Source organism: Cibotium barometz, chromosome 41 (genome assembly GCF_041138505.1).
Source record: "Cibotium barometz isolate CiBa-2024 chromosome 41, ASM4113850v1, whole genome shotgun sequence".
Lineage (NCBI taxonomy): Eukaryota > Viridiplantae > Streptophyta > Polypodiopsida > Cyatheales > Cibotiaceae > Cibotium > Cibotium barometz.
The window spans coordinates 10,563,462-10,581,391 of NC_141086.1; positions in this window are offsets into that span (position 1 = coordinate 10,563,462).

Here is a 17,930-nt window from a genome sequence, read left to right on the forward strand (position 1 = left end):
AATTAAATTTTTATATTATGCATGAAGAATAAATTTTTATATCAAAAGTGTTACTTTTATCATTTTTATTTACATGCATAGAAGTATGCATAATGGATAAATTTTTATATCAAAAGTGTTACTTTTATCATTTTTATTTACATGCATAGAAGTATGCATAATGGATAAATTTTTATATCAAAAGTGTTACTTTTATCATTTTTATTTACATGCATAGAAGTATGCATAATGGATAGATTTTTATATCAAAAGTGTTACTTTTATCATTTTTATTTACATGCATAGAAGTATGCATAATGGATAAATTTTTATATCAAAAGTGTTACTTTTATCATTTTTATTTTCATGCATAGAAGTATGCATAATGGATAAATTTTTATATCAAAAGTGTTACTTTTAGCATAATTGAATTTCATGCATAGAGGTATGCATAAGAGATGAATATTTTATTATAAAAGTGTTACTTTTACAATAATTGAAATTCATGCATAGAGGTATGCATAAGAGATGAATATTTTATTATAAAAGTGTTACTTTTACAATAATTAAAATTCATGCATAGAGGTATGCATAAGAGATGAATATTTTATTATAAAAGTGTTACTTTGAGCATAATTGAATTTCATGCATAGAGGTATGCATAAGAGATGATTATTTTATTATAAAAGTGTTACTTTTAGCATAATTGAATTTCATGCATAGAAGTATGCATAAAAGATATGGGAAGTGATAAGATATGATAAGATGCATATAAGATGAGTTAAGATGTGATAAGATGTGTATGGGATGAGATAAGAAGTGTATGAGATGAGATAAGATGTATATGGGTTGTGATAGGGTGAGAATGGATGTGATATAAAAGATTAGATATGAAGGCATATGGGGTTATATGAATGGGAATGTGAAAATGGATGTATGTATGTGGATGTATGCATGTGAAAATGGATGTATGCATGAAGATGTATATGCATAGATGTGAATGTGGATGTAGACGTGGTTGTATAGAAGTGAATGTGGAACGTGGATGTGGATGTATGTATGTATGTGGATGTAGATGTGTATGTATAGATGTGAATGGGAATGTGGATGTGGATATATGTGAATGTGGATGTAGATGTGGATGTATAGATGTGAATGTGGAATGTGGATGTGGATGTATGTATGTATATGGATGTAGATGTGGATGTATAGATGTGAATGTGGAATGTGGATGTGGATGTATGTATGTATGTGGATGTAGATGTGGATGTATAGATGTGAATGAGAATGTGGATGTGGATGTATGTATGTATGTGGATATGGATGTATGAATGAGGACGTGATAGTGGATGTATGCATGAGGATGTGGATGTATGAATGAGGACGTGATAGTGGATGTATGCATGTAGATGTAGATGTGGATGTATAGATGTGAATGGGAATGTGGATGTGGATGTATGTATGTATGTGGATATGGATGTATGAATGAGGACGTGATAGTGGATGTATGCATGTAGATGTAGATGTGGATGTATAGATGTGAATGGGAATGTGGATGTGGATGTATGTTTGTATGTGGATATGGATGTATGTATGTATGTGGATATGGATGTATGAATGAGGACGTGATAGTGGATGTATGCATGTGGATGTGGATGTATGAATGAGGACGTGATAGTGGATGTATGCATGTGGATGTGGATGTATGGATGTGGATATGGATGTGTATGTATGAATGTGGATATGGGATGTGGATGTATAAATGAGGATGTGAAAATGGAGGTAAGCATGTAGATGTGGATGTATGGATGTGAATGTGGATGTGGATGTGGATGTATGGATGTGAATATATGATATGTGATGTGAAGGAATATGAAGTGAAGAGATGGAAAATGATGTGATTGGATGAGTACACATATAAATGGAATGAGGAATAAGTAATGTGGATTATATGAGGGATAATGTGGAAAAATCAGAGTTAATATAGAAATTGTATTTGTAAACTGTTTGTAAATGCTGTTTGTAAATGGCTGTTTTATGTCAAGAATGCTGGGAAAGCATTTTGACCGTCTTGTGATTAAGGTCGTGGAGACCTAACTGATAAAGTTGCAACTGCTGACGGAGAGTCAATGGAGGACGTCTCGCGTAGCAAGGTCGGCCGAGGTCTTGACCAGCCTCTGTTTGATTAAAATGGTGAGCTTCCGGTACGGTGGATGAGGGACCAAGGAAGCGGCCTATGAGTGAAGCGCTAGGTCACCTGCGAAGGATCCTAGAGGGTGCTGACCATACGGTGCTCGGGCTCTGGGTCGCCTAGGATACCCACGCGTGCGTCGAGGAAGATATTGGAACAAGGAGTAAGAGTTGTTTTGTGAAACCGGGCATGGATCTGGTTGATTGACCTTGCTGGTCTTCAATGGATGAGTCCATGGCTCTTTATATGGATCTGTTGGTTGATCTTGCTGATCTTCAACGAGAGTCCATCTTGATTTTTATAAGTGATTATATTGCCGAGTATTATGGGCTAAGAACTATTGAAAAGGCCCCTGTGTGGACAGGTGGTGAGCGTTCTAGTTGCCAATGATGCCATAGATACTCTGATGAAGGAATGATGGGAAATTATGAATCAACTGGATAAATTGGAAGATTGTGATCAGTGGTACTATGGTTTCATTAAAGGATTGTTTTAAAGTTAGCTGATGCTAAGAAAAAGGCAATTTTCATATTGGGTGTGTAAGTGGTGTGGCTAGTTTTATGTTTGCATGAACTTCCGGCTAGGGGGCCTTGGAACTCTTTTCCTTGGTACCCGGGACAAAACCTAACCAAATTCCAAATTGGATCCCATCACTACAGTGGTTGGGCGGTTGGCTAACCCATGGGATCGGATGGGGTTAGGCTGGACTGATGGATCCGTAAATCGAGATTTAATTTCTATTATTACGATAGATGAAGTAGATCCCGGATAGAAATTGTTCTATGGATAGGAATCAACGGCTGTGCCTCTTGATGGGGAAAAAAGCGTTGATCCCAATGATCCAAGTGCAAGTTTCTTCCTTGATTTGACCAAGTACCGTTAAAGGTGCAGTCAGATCAGTTGATCCGTAATGATCTTGACTATGTTAGAGTAAAGAGTTATCCTGGTGGAACGCTCACCACCTGTCCACACAGGGGCCTTTTCAATAGTTCCTAGCCCATAATACTCGGCAATATAATCACTTATAAAAATCAAGATGGACTCTCGTTGAAGATTAGCAAGATCAACCAACAGATCCATATAAAGAGCCATGGACTCATCCATTGAAGACCAGCAAGGTCAATCAACCAGATCCATGCCCGGTTTCACAAAACAATTCTTACTCCTTGTTCCAATATCTTCCTCGACGCACGCGTGGGTATCCTAGGCGGCCCAGAGCCCGAGCACCATATGGTCAGCACCCTCTAGGATCCTTCGCAGGTGACCTAGCGCTTCACTCATAGGCCGCTTCCTTGGTCCCTCATCCACTGTACCGGAAGCTCACCATTTTAATCAAACCGAGGCTGGTCAAGACCTCGGCCGACCTTGCTACGCGAGACGTCCTCCATTGACTCTCCGTCAGCAGTTGCAACTTTATCAGTTAGGTCTCCACGACCTTAATCACAAGACGGTCAAAATGCTTTCCTAGCATTCTTGACATAAAACAGCCATTTACAAACAGCATTTACAAACAGTTTACAAATACAATTTCTATATTAACTCTGATTTTTCCACATTATCCCTCATATAATCCACATTACTTATTCCTCATTCCATTTATATGTGTACTCATCCAATCACATCATTTTCCATCTCTTCACTTCATATTCCTTCACATCACATATCATATATTCACATCCATACATCCACATCCACATTCACATTCACATCCATACATCCACATCTATATGCTTACCTCCATTTTCACATCCTCATTTATACATCCACATCCCATATCCACATTCATACATACACATCCATATCCACATCCATACATCCACATCCACATGCATACATCCACTATCACGTCCTCATTCATACATCCACATCCACATGCATACATCCACTATCACGTCCTCATTCATACATCCATATCCACATACATACATACATCCATATCCACATACATACATACATCCACATCCACATTCCCATTCACATCTATACATCCACATCTACATCTACATGCATACATCCACTATCACGTCCTCATTCATACATCCATATCCACATACATACATACATCCACATCCACATTCCCATTCACATCTATACATCCACATCTACATCTACATGCATACATCCACTATCACGTCCTCATTCATACATCCACATCCTCATGCATACATCCACTATCACGTCCTCATTCATACATCCATATCCACATACATACATACATCCACATCCACATTCTCATTCACATCTATACATCCACATCTACATCCACATACATACATACATCCACATCCACATTCCACATTCACATCTATACATCCACATCTACATCCATATACATACATACATCCATATCCACATTCCACATTCACATCTATACATCCACATCTACATCCACATTCACATATATCCACATCCACATTCCCATTCACATCTATACATACACATCTACATCCACATACATACATACATCCACATCCACGTTCCACATTCACTTCTATACAACCACGTCTACATCCACATTCACATCTATGGATATACATCTTCATGCATACATCCATTTTCACATGCATACATCCACATACATACATCCATTTTCACATTCCCATTCATATAACCCCATATGCCTTCATATCTAATCTTTTATATCACATCCATTCTCACCCTATCACAACCCATATACATCTTATCTCATCTCATACACTTCTTATCTCATCCCATACACATCTTATCACATCTTAACTCATCTTATATGCATCTTATCATATCTTATCACTTCCCATATCTTTTATGCATACTTCTATGCATGAAATTCAATTATGCTAAAAGTAACACTTTTATAATAAAATAATCATCTCTTATGCATACCTCTATGCATGAAATTCAATTATGCTCAAAGTAACACTTTTATAATAAAATATTCATCTCTTATGCATACCTCTATGCATGAATTTTAATTATTGTAAAAGTAACACTTTTATAATAAAATATTCATCTCTTATGCATACCTCTATGCATGAATTTCAATTATTGTAAAAGTAACACTTTTATAATAAAATATTCATCTCTTATGCATACCTCTATGCATGAAATTCAATTATGCTAAAAGTAACACTTTTGATATAAAAATTTATCCATTATGCATACTTCTATGCATGAAAATAAAAATGATAAAAGTAACACTTTTGATATAAAAATTTATCCATTATGCATACTTCTATGCATGTAAATAAAAATGATAAAAGTAACACTTTTGATATAAAAATCTATCCATTATGCATACTTCTATGCATGTAAATAAAAATGATAAAAGTAACACTTTTGATATAAAAATTTATCCATTATGCATACTTCTATGCATGAAAATAAAAATGATAAAAGTAACACTTTTGATATAAAAATTTATCCATTATGCATACTTCTATGCATGTAAATAAAAATGATAAAAGTAACACTTTTGATATAAAAATTTATCCATTATGCATACTTCTATGCATGTAAATAAAAATGATAAAAGTAACACTTTTGATATAAAAATTTATTCTTCATGCATAATATAAAAATTCAATTTCTCCATGATTATAATGAAATTCTTTCAATTAGTCTAGGATGATAATTCCTAGAATATGGTAGGAAGTCCTCTTTTTATGCTTTGAATGAAATTATTTTATGCATAATTTTTATAAAAATTTTGCCATAGCTCCGCTGCTATGACTGATAAATCTCAATTTTTCTAAGGGATAAAGCTTATCATTAAGGAAATAATTAAAATGATCTCTAATTGGATTATTAATCCATAATGGATTAAATCATCAATATGCATAAACTATAAAAGCATAGAAAAAAAAACCATTAATTTGGCCTCAAGCATAGCTTAATCTTGAATTAAGGAAAAGCTTTATGAAAAGCTTCTTTTGGATTGAGAATGGGTCATGAGTATGACCATTTCTTGAGTGAGAGAGAGAAATTACATAAAAAACATTAGAATTTAAACATAAATTAAATTTACTTCAATAGCATTTATTAAATTATGTAACTCTTCACTACTATTCACCAATTAACTTCAATAGCATTTAAAAAACCATACCAATTAAGCTTCTCAAGCTTGAGAGGGGTTGAGAAGAGAGAAACATTGAGAAATTATAGAAAAGAGCAATATTCACTAATTACCTTACAAATTGCTTGATTCTTTGTTCACGGTAGAGGCCCCCAACCAATCAATTGGTTAAGTATGTTGATGGAGTCACTAATGGGGATTGAAGAAAGAGGGAAGCTCCAAAAACTAGTGAATTATTAAATGAATTCACAGTTCTTGGCTTAGGTGGAGTAGAGTAACGATGCATAAACACTATATATTTTTCAACAAGGGGGAGGCTTCTATTTATAGGAAAAATTGAGCTCCTAACCAAACAAACTGATTCTAGAATTTTCTAAATCAGTTTGGTCAATATTTGACCATTTTTAGGTCAGTTAAGCTAACTTTTTGGAACTAGACTTGAATGAGGAGAGAGGAGAGATGAAATATCTCAATTTTTATGAGTTTAAAACTCATTCAAGCATGTGAAATATGCACCTCCTTTAAAGAACTCCCCTTCCTTACATATGTCATATTTTTAATATTGCTCATAGTTTTTTACTAATAAACCTTGTACATTTTCAACTCTTCATCTTATGTCAAATATGCACCTCCTTTAAAGAACTCCCCTTCCTTACATATGTCATACTTTTAATATTGCTCATAATCTTTTACTAATAAACCTTGTACATTTTCAACTCTTTATCTTATGTGAAATATGCACCTCCTTTAAAAAACTCCCCTTCCTTACATATGTCATACTTTTAATATTGCTCATAATTTTTTTACTAATAAACCTTGTACATTTTCAACTCTTCATCTTATGTGAGCATTTACTCATTTTTGGGTATCTTCTTTTACAAATTGGATTTATCTCCTCCCTACACATGGATTGATGCTATTGGCCCATAGGAACCTTAATTGGACCATAATCCAAAAATTTCTGAAAATCTAGACCCTTAGACTAAGGTTCTTTATACACATTTCCAATTAATTCCAATTGCACATTGGAAAGTTCTTTTTGAATTTCTTTTTCAGGGGAACTTATTTTTATAAGATGAGATACTTTTCTAATCAAAAATATTAAAAATCTGAATATTCTCTCTCTAGAATATTTTCTCTCTCTAGGTTAAAACAGTTAGAAACAAGTCTTTTATATTTCTGAAGAGGGATTGATTATAGAAGAAGATACTAGACATCAAAAGGGGGTTTGGGGGAGGAATCTTACATTCTACCCTACTTAAAAAACGCGAGATGTCCTCATCTCGCAAACTGGGATAATTTCACAAGATGCACGAATTATGAGACTTAGAGAAAAATTTAAATCAGGATTAACCACCAAGAAAAAGTCTCAAAGAGAGCAAGATTCAAGATAAGAACAAGATTTAAACTTTATTCATTCTCAGAACTTATACAGTAAAGATAGAAGAACTCTTTACACTTCCATAAGCCCGTCCATCTTATGATCACAAAAGCAGCACTCACAAGCTGCGCATGTATAAGGTAACTCATCTATGGGAATAATTCTGTTGGTTATTGCCGCACCTATCTCAGTGGTATGAGGTGTTCTAACAAAAGGACCTCTGAGAGGCAAGCCAAAAACGGGGTAAAGGCATATCTTCTCATGAGGAAGAAAGCATGCCAGTAAGAACACCCGCTCAGAAAACCAAGATGCCTTGATCTCATGACGCAGTAGTATCGGGGACCCAAACCCAAAGCTTCAATAACCATGGCCAAGCGGACATTATTACGAAAATGTTGCTGACCCCAGGGTGTTACCCTAGTTATGTCTTGATAGGTCCGCCATTTGGTCTGCGCTACAGAAGTTCCCAAGTGAGGGAAAAGTGAGCGCTCATACTGTTCTATAAAATCTTTCTTCACAGACTCACTTGCGTCTTGAAGGTGAGAAATCATTATGGATAAAACTAGTTCTTGTTGCCAAGCCATGAAGGAGATTAAGAAAGAGAGGAGATCGATGGAAGTAAGATTACTGCTGTGAGCGACAGGTAAAAGTTACGACTTATATAAAGGAAGGAGTTAGCGTAACCTAGAAGCCAACGGTATCTTGTCACTGAAGTTTTATCGTCTTTCCTTGATTTGGGTTTGGCACATATTTCTATGAGATACATTAAGAACTTTGAGATGAGGAGGTAAAAGAAGCTTGTAGGCTAAGTCACCTACTTTCATTGAATTCAGATATAAGGCTCACAATATCTGGGGATAAGTTCTTATACTCCCCAAGAGATAAAGAACTTCTTTTGGGCCGTACTCGAATGAAAACCAAAACCTTGGTATCCAAAACACCGATTTTCACTTCTGAACTCATTGTTCTGAATCCTTAAAACAGCGTGACTCCTGAGAAGCATTCTAGGGAAAGGGTCTTCCTTTTTTTAAACAGAATCTTTCTTTTATTTTAGAGAGGGACTAATAATCAATCCCTCTTCAGAAATATAAAAGACTTGTTTCTAACTGTTTTAACCTAGAGAGAGAAAATATTGTAGAGAGAGAATATTCATATTTTTAATATTTTTGATTAGAAAATTATCTCATCTTATTAAAAAAAGTTCCCCTGAAACAGAAATTCAAAAAGAACTTTTCAATGTGCAATTGGAATTAATTTAAAATGTGTAAAAAGGACCTTAGTCTAAGGGTCTAGATTTTCAAAAAATTTTGGATTATGGTCCAATTAAGGTTCCTATGGGTCAATAGCATCAATCCATGTGTAGGGAGGAGATAAATCCAATTTGTAAAAGAAGATACCCAAAAATGAGTAAATGCTCACATAAGATGAAGAGTTGAAAATGTACAAGGTTTATTAGTAAAAAAATTATGAGCAATATTAAAAGTATGACATATGTAAGGAAGGGGAGTTCTTTAAAGGAGGTGCATATTTCACATAAGATGAAGAGTTGAAAATATACAAGGTTTATTAGTAAAAGATTATGAGCAATATTAAAAGTATGACATATGTAAGGAAGGGGAGTTCTTTAAAGGAGGTGCATATTTCACATAAGATGAAGAGTTGAAAATGTACAAGGTTTATTAGTAAAAAACTATGAGCAATATTAAAAATATGACATATGTAAGGAAGGGGAGTTCTTTAAAGGAGGTGCATATTTCACATGCTTGAATGAGTTTTAAACTCATAAAAATTGAGATATTTCATCTCTCCTCTCTCCTCATTCCTTTACCGTGAACAAAGAATCAAGCAATTTGTAAGGTAATTAGTGAATATTGCTCTTTTCTATAATTTCTCAATGTTTCTCTCTTCTCAACCCCTCTCAAGCTTGAGAAGCTTAATTGGTATGGTTTTTTAAATGCTATTGAAGTTAATTGGTGAATAGTAGTGAAGAGTTACATAATTTAATAAATGCTATTGAAGTTAATTTCCATTTATGTTTAAATTCTAATGGTTTTTATGTAATTTCTCTCTCTCACTCAAGAAATGGTCATACTCATGACCCATTCTCAATCCAAAAGAAGCTTTTCATAAAGCTTTTCCTTAATCCAAGATTAAGCTATGCTTGAGGCCAAATTAATGGTTTTTTTTCTATGCTTTTATAGTTTATGCATATTGATGATTTAATCCATTATAGATTAATAATCCAATTAGAGATCATTTTAATTATTTTCTTAATGATAAGCTTTATCCCTTAGAAAAATTGAGATTTATCAGTCATAGCAGCGAAGCTATGGTAAAATTTTTATAAAAATTATGGATAAAATAATTTCATTCAAAGCATAAAAAGAGGACTTCCTACCATATTCTAGGAATTATCATCCTAGACTAATTGAAAGAATTTCATTATAATCATGGAGAAATTGAATTTTTATATTATGCATGAAGAATAAATTTTTATATCAAAAGTGTTACTTTTATCATTTTTATTTACATGCATAGAAGTATGCATAATGGATAAATTTTTATATCAAAAGTGTTACTTTTATCATTTTTATTTACATGCATAGAAGTATGCATAATGGATAAATTTTTATATCAAAAGTGTTACTTTTATCATTTTTATTTACATGCATAGAAGTATGCATAATGGATAAATTTTTATATCAAAAGTGTTACTTTTATCATTTTTATTTACATGCATAGAAGTATGCATAATGGATAAATTTTTATATCAAAAGTGTTACTTTTATCATTTTTATTTTCATGCATAGAAGTATGCATAATGGATAAATTTTTATATCAAAAGTGTTACTTTTAGCATAATTGAATTTCATGCATAGAGGTATGCATAAGAGATGAATATTTTATTATAAAAGTGTTACTTTTATAATAATTGAAATTCATGCATAGAGGTATGCATAAGAGATGAATATTTTATTATAAAAGTGTTACTTTTACAATAATTAAAATTCATGCAGAGAGGTATGCATAAGAGATGAATATTTTATTATAAAAGTGTTACTTTGAGCATAATTGAATTTCATGCATAGAGGTATGCATAAGAGATGATTATTTTATTATAAAAGTGTTACTTTTAGCATAATTGAATTTCATGCATAGAAGTATGCATAAAAGATATGGGAAGTGATAAGATATGATAAGATGCATATAAGATGAGTTAAGATGTGATAAGATGTGTATGGGATGAGATAAGAAGTGTATGAGATGAGATAAGATGTATATAGGTTGTGATAGGGTGAGAATGGATGTGATATAAAAGATTAGATATGAAGGCATATGGGGTTATATGAATGGGAATGTGAAAATGGATGTATGTATGTGGATGTATGCATGTGAAAATGGATGTATGCATGAAGATGTATATGCATAGATGTGAATGTGGATGTAGACGTGGTTGTATAGAAGTGAATGTGGAACGTGGATGTCGATGTATGTATGTATGTGGATGTAGATGTGTATGTATAGATGTGAATGGGAATGTGGATGTGGATATATGTGAATGTGGATGTAGATGTGGATGTATAGATGTGAATGTGGAATGTGCATATGGATGTATGTATGTATATGGATGTAGATGTGGATGTATAGATGTGAATGTGGAATGTGGATGTGGATGTATGTATGTATGTGGATGTAGATGTGGATGTATAGATGTGAATGAGAATGTGGATGTGGATGTATGTATGTATGTGGATATGGATGTATGAATGAGGACGTGATAGTGGATGTATGCATGAGGATGTGGATGTATGAATGAGGACGTGATAGTGGATGTATGCATGTAGATGTAGATGTGGATGTATAGATGTGAATGGAAATGTGGATGTGGATGTATGTATGTATATGGATATGGATGTATGAATGAGGACGTGATAGTGGATGTATGCATGTAGATGTAGATGTGGATGTATAGATGTGAATGGGAATGTGGATGTGGATGTATGTATGTATGTGGATATGGATGTATGTATGTATGTGGATATGGATGTATGAATGAGGACGTGATAGTGGATGTATGCATGTGGATGTGGATGTATGAATGAGGACGTGATAGTGGATGTATGCATGTGGATGTGGATGTATGGATGTGGATATGGATGTGTATGTATGAATGTGGATATGGGATGTGGATTTATAAATGAGGATGTGAAAATGGAGGTAAGCATGTAGATGTGGATGTATGGATGTGAATGTGGATGTGGATGTGGATGTATGGATGTGAATATATGATATGTGATGTGAAGGAATATGAAGTGAAGAGATGGAAAATGATGTGATTGGATGAGTACACATATAAATGGAATGAGGAATAAGTAATGTGGATTATATGAGGGATAATGTGGAAAAATCAGAGTTAATATAGAAATTGTATTTGAAAACTATTTGTAAATGCTGTTTGTAAATGGCTGTTTTATGTCAAGAATGCTGGGAAAGCATTTTGACCGTCTTGTGATTAAGGTCGTGGAGACCTAACTGATAAAGTTGCAACTGCTGACGGAGAGTCAATGGAGGACGTCTCGCGTAGCAAGGTCGGCCGAGGTCTTGACCAGCCTCGGTTTGATTAAAATGGTGAGCTTCCGGTACGGTGGATGAGGGACCAAGGAAGCGGCCTATGAGTGAAGCGCTAGGTCACCTGCGAAGGATCCTAGAGGGTGCTGACCATACGGTGCTCGGGCTCTGGGTCGCCTAGGATACCCACGCGTGCGTCGAGGAAGATATTGGAACAAGGAGTAAGAGTTGTTTTGTGAAACTGGGCATGGATCTGGTTGATTGACCTTGCTGGTCTTCAATGGATGAGTCCATGGCTCTTTATATGGATCTGTTGGTTGATCTTGCTGATCTTCAACGAGAGTCCATCTTGATTTTTATAAGTGATTATATTGCCGAGTATTATGGGCTAGGAACTATTGAAAAGGCCCCTGTGTGGACAGGTGGTGAGCGTTCTAGTTGCCAATGATGCCATAGATACTCTGATGAAGGAATGATGGGAAATTATGAATCAACTGGATAAATTGGAAGATTGTGATCAGTGGTACTATGGTTTCATTAAAGGATTGTTTTAAAGTTAGCTGATGCTAAGAAAAAGGCAATTTTCATATTGGGTGTGTAAGTGGTGTGGCTAGTTTTATGTTTGCATGAACTTCCGGCTAGGGGGCCTTGGAACTCTTTTCCTTGGTACCCGGGACAAAACCTAACCAAATTCCAAATTGGATCCCATCACTACAGTGGTTGGGCGGTTGGCTAACCCATGGGATCGGATGGGGTTAGGCTGGACTGATGGATCCGTAAATCGAGATTTAATTTCTATTATTACGATAGATGAAGTAGATCTCGGATAGAAATTGTTCTATGGATAGGAATCAACGGCTGTGCCTCTTGATGGGGAAAGAAGCGTTGATCCCAATGACCAGTGCAAGTTTCTTCCTTGATTTGACCAAGTACCGTTAAAGGTGCAGTCAGATCAGTTGTTGATCCGTAATGATCTTGACTACGTTAGAGTAAAGAGTTATCCTAGTGGAATCGCCCATGCTTTCCGGGTAAAGGAAGTTTTTCCGGTTTCGATTTTGGACAAACCGACGGATTAGTCTCTTGTCCGGATATCCGTGGGCGAGGCCCCGAGTGTGAGACCCCTGGTCCGCGCCCGATGTGCTACTTCCGCTGCTAGTACCCCGAATCCGTCGCGTGGTGGGAACAGGGATCTCACAGTTGGTATCAGGATTAACCACCAAGAAAAAGTCTCAAAGAGAGCAAGATTCAAGATAAGAACAAGATTTAAACTTTATTCATTCTCAGAACTTATACAGTAAAGATAGAAGAACTCTTTACACTTCCATAAGCCCGTCCATCATATGATCACAAAAGCAGCACTCACAAGCTGCGCATGTATAAGGTAACTCATCTATGGGAATAATTCTGTTGGTTATTGCCGCACCTATCTCATTGGTATGAGGTGTTCTAACAAAAGAACCTCTGAGAGGCAAACCAAAAACGGGGTAAAGGCATATCTTCTCATGAGGAAGAAAGCACGCCAGTAAGAAGACCCGCTCAGAAAACCCAAGATGCCTTGATCTCATGACGCAGTAGTATCGGGGACCCAAACCCAAAGCTTCAATAACCATGGCCAAGCGGACATTATTACGAAAATGTTGCTGACCCCAGGGTGTTACCCTAGTTATGTCTTGATAGGTCCGCCATTTGGTCTGCGCTACAGAAGTTCCCAAGTGAGGGAAAAGTGAGCGCTCATACTGTTCTATAAAATCTTTCTTCACAGACTCACTTGCGTCTTGAAGGTGAGGAATCATTATGGATAAAACTAGTTCTTGTTGCCAAGCCATGAAGGAGATTAAGAAAGAGAGGAGATCGATGGAAGTAAGATTACTGCTGTGAGCGACAGGTAAAAGTTACGACTTATATAAAGGAAGGAGTTAGCGTAACCTAGAAGCCAACGGTATCTTGTCACTGAAGTTTTATCGTCTTTCCTTGATTTGGGTTTGGCACATATTTCTATGAAATACATTAAGAACTTTGAGATGAGAGGTAAAAGAAGCTTGTAGGCTAAGTCACCTACTTTCATTGAATTCAGATATAAGGCTCACAATATCTGGGGAAAAGTTCTTATACTCCCCAAGAGATAAAGAACTTCTTTTGGGCCGTACTCGAATGAAAACCAAAACCTTGGTATCCAAAACATCGATTCTCACTTTTGAACTCATTGTTCTTCTGAATCCTTAAAACAGCGTGACTCCTGAGAAGTATTCTAGGGAAAGTGTCTTCCTTTTTTTAAACAGAATCTTTCTTTTATTTTTGAGAGGAAATAATTATAAGATCAAAAAGGGAGATTCTTACTCCTGTATACCTCGAAGGCTGGGAAGGAATCTTACATTCTACCCCACTTAAAAAAGTGCGAGATGTCCTCATCTCGCCAAGTAGAGGACAACTCTTTTTCTTAAGATCCAATTTAAGTCATTATCATTATCATTATCATTACAGGGACTCGTCTCATAATTCGTGCATCTTGTGAAATTATCCCAGTTTGCGAGATGAGGACATCTCGCGTTTTTTAAGTAGGGTAGAATGTAAGATTCCTCCCCCAAACCCCCTTTTGATGTCTAGTATCTTCTTCTATAATCAATCCCTCTTCAGAAATATAAAAGACTTGTTTCTAACTGTTTTAACCTAGAGAGAGAAAATATTCTAGAGAGAGAATATTCAGATTTTTAATATTTTTGATTAGAAAATTATCTCATCTTATTAAAATAAGTTCCCCTGAAATAGAAATTCAAAAAGAACTTTCCAATGTGCAATTGGAATTAATTGGAAATGTGTATAAAGGACCTTAGTCTAAGGGTCTAGATTTTCAGAAATTTTTGGATTATGGTCCAATTAAGGTTCCTATGGGCCAATAGCATCAATCCATGTGTAGGGAGGAGATAAATCCAATTTGAAAAAGAAGATACCCAAAAATGAGTAAATGCTCACATAAGATGAAGAGTTGAAAATGTACAAGGTTTATCAGAGTATCTATGGCATCATTGGCAACTAGAACGCTCACCACCTGTCCACACAGGGGCCTTTTCAATAGTTCCTAGCCCATAATACTCGGCAATATAATCACTTATAAAAATCAAGATGGACTCTCGTTGAAGATCAGCAAGATCAACCAACAGATCCATATAAAGAGCCATGGACTCATCCATTGAAGACCAGCAAGGTCAATCAACCAGATCCATGCCCGGTTTCACAAAACAACTCTTACTCCTTGTTCCAATATCTTCCTCGACGCACGCGTGGGTATCCTAGGCGACCCAGAGCCCGAGCACCGTATGGTCAGCACCCTCTAGGATCCTTCGCAGGTGACCTAGCGCTTCACTCATAGGCCGTTTCCTTGGTCCCTCATCCACCGTACCGGAAGCTCACCATTTTAATCAAACCGAGGCTGGTCAAGACCTCGGCCGACCTTGCTACGCGAGACGTCCTCCATTGACTCTCCGTCAGTAGTTGTAACTTTATCAGTTAGGTCTCCACGACCTTAATCACAAGACGGTCAAAATGCTTTCCCAGCATTCTTGACATAAAACAGCCATTTACAAACAGCATTTACAAACAGTTTACAAATACAATTTCTATATTAACTCTGATTTTTCCACATTATCCCTCATATAATCCACATTACTTATTCCTCATTCCATTTATATGTGTACTCATCCAATCACATCATTTTCCATCTCTTCACTTCATATTCCTTCACATCACATATCATATATTCACATCCATACATCCACATCCACATCCACATTCACATCCATACATCCACATCTACATGCTTACCTCCATTTTCACATCCTCATTTATACATCCACATCCCATATCCACATTCATACATACACATCCATATCCACATCCATACATCCACATCCACATGCATACATCCACTATCACGTCCTCATTCATACATCCACATCCACATGCATACATCCACTATCACGTCCTCATTCATACATCCATATCCACATACATACATACATCCATATCCACATACATACATACATCCACATCCACATTCCCATTCACATCTATACATCCACATCTACATCTACATGCATACATCCACTATCACGTCCTCATTCATACATCCATATCCACATACATACATACATCCACATCCACATTCCCATTCACATCTATACATCCACATCTACATCTACATGCATACATCCACTATCACGTCCTCATTCATACATCCACATCCTCATGCATACATCCACTATCACGTCCTCATTCATACATCCATATCCACATACATACATACATCCACATCCACATTCTCATTCACATCTATACATCCACATCTACATCCACATACATACATACATCCACATCCACATTCTACATTCACATCTATACATCCACATCTACATCCATATACATACATACATCCAAATCCACATTCCACATTCACATCTATACATCCACATCTACATCCACATTCACATATATCCACATCCACATTCCCATTCACATCTATACATACTATCTTTTTTAAGAGAATTCTTATATTTGATATAAGATTTCTCTACACATTTATTTATGCATAAATTCCATTTAAGGAGACTAACACTTTCGAAATTAAATTCAATCTTTCATGCATCTTCTTATGCATAAATTCAATTTGGTAGGAATTACACTTTTAGAATAAAAGAATTTCTCTTATGCATCTAAGTTATGCATAAAATCCATTTATGATGAAAATCACACTTTTAGTATAAAAAGAATATCTTTTCTGCATACCTCTATGCATGAAATCCAATATGATAAAAGTAACACTCTTACAATAAAATAATCAACTTTTATGCATACCTCTATGCATGAAATTCAATTATGATAAAAGTCACACTTTTATAATAAAATAATCAACCTTTATGCATATCTCTATGCATGAAATTCAATATAATAAAAGACACACTTTTATACTAAAATAATCAACTTTTATGCATATCTCTATGCATGAAATTCAATATAATAAAAGACACACTTTTATAATAAAATAATCAACTTTTATGCATACCTTTATGCATGAATTTTAAATATGATAAAAGTAACACTTTTGATATAAAAATTTATCCTTTATGCATACTTCTATGCATGAAAATAAAAATGATAAAAATAACACTTTTGATATAAAAATTTATCCATTATGCATACTTCTATGCATGAAATAAAAATGGTAAAAATAACACTTTTGATATAAAAATTTATCCATTATGCATACTTCTATGCATGAAATAAAAATGGTAAAAATAACACTTTTGATATAAAAACTTATCCTTTATGCATGATATTAAAATTTAATTTCTCCATGATTATAATGAAATTCTTTCAATTAATCTAGGATGATAATTCCTAGAATATGGTAGGAAGTCCTCTTTTTATGCTTTGAATGAAATTATTTTATGCATAATTTTTATAAAAATTTTACCATAGCTCCGCTGCTATGACTGATAAATCTCAATTTTTCTAAGGGATAAAGCTTATCATTAAGAAAATAATTAAAATGATCTCTAAGTGGATCATTAATCCATAATGGATTGAATCATCAATATGCATAAACTAAAAGCATAGAAAAAAAACCATTAATTTGGCCTCAAGCATAGCTTAATCTTGGATTAAGGAAAAGCTTTATGAAAAGCTTCTTTTGGATTGAGAATGGGTCATGAGTATGACCATTTCTTGAGTGAGAGAGAGGAATTATATAAAAACCATTAGAATTT